Here is a 1,134-nt window from a genome sequence, read left to right on the forward strand (position 1 = left end):
CAAAACACGTTTTGAGGTCTCTAGAGCCTAAATCCAAAGTTTCAGCCATTGGTCCGTCAAAGTGTGTGTCTGTCTGTAAACAAAATATCTCGAGAACGGTAAGAGCTAGAGACTTGAAATTTGGTATGTAGCTGTCAAATGTGACAAGGATGCGACACGAAACTTTTGGTTAAGATCGGTGCAATGGTTGGCGGCATTTTACCGCTTTTTGGCGGTTTTTGTTGTAATTTAACAATATATCGGGAACGGTATGAGCTAGAGACTTGAAATTTGGTATGGAGTTTACAAATGTGACAAGGATGCAACTCCAAACGTTTGGTTGAGATAGGTGCTGCGGTTGGCGGTATTTTGACCGCTTTTTGGCGGTTTTTGACCGTTTTTTGGCGGTTTTCAGCTATACCGACTAAACGGTTAGAGATATTGTAAAAGTTAATATAGAACATAAAAACAAGCATCATTCAATAGGATAAGGAAAGTCGTGTGATGTTCACTCCAGATTTTTTTTCTTCGACCAACTTCGTGAAGATTCGAGTAAAATTTCAGAAGAACAACGGCCTATGTGTAAAGTTTTTGCCTCGGGGCAGGGTGTTTTTACATGTTAAGTAAATGAGAGTTTCATGTAAAAGGGCCTATGTGTAAAAAAACGTATTTCTGGGATACATTTTACATCACTGTATTAAAATGTCTCTCCTGAAAAGTAGCGAAAATCACATAGGCCGTTCTTCTTGGGAACGATTCATTTACAATTTCTTCATTTACGTTAATATTCTGTACCTAGTGGGTAGGTATGCATAATAGGTATGCATTTATTATTTATACCTACCTTACCTAGGTATACCTACCTTTCTTTTCTTCTTCTTCTTCTTCTTCTTCTTCTTCTTCTTCTTTTTTTGGCTTTTCGTGTATGGGATGTTATAGGTAGGTATCTGTTTGTTACTCAGGAGTATTGCTATCAGAGCCTATCACTGCTATCAGCTAAACTCGCCTTAAAAATCTTGAGAACCACTCTTCCCATATCGAAGAAACTGACCAATCCCACTCTCTCGAGAGGACTTGGGTCATTCTCCATCACTACCCCACTCTTTAGAACCAGAGGACTATCCCACTCTTCAAGTTGGAGAGTTCATCGGTCAG

This window comes from Diaphorina citri, unplaced genomic scaffold (assembly GCF_000475195.1).
Source record: "Diaphorina citri unplaced genomic scaffold, Diaci psyllid genome assembly version 1.1 scaffold4200, whole genome shotgun sequence".
NCBI lineage: Eukaryota > Metazoa > Arthropoda > Insecta > Hemiptera > Psyllidae > Diaphorina > Diaphorina citri.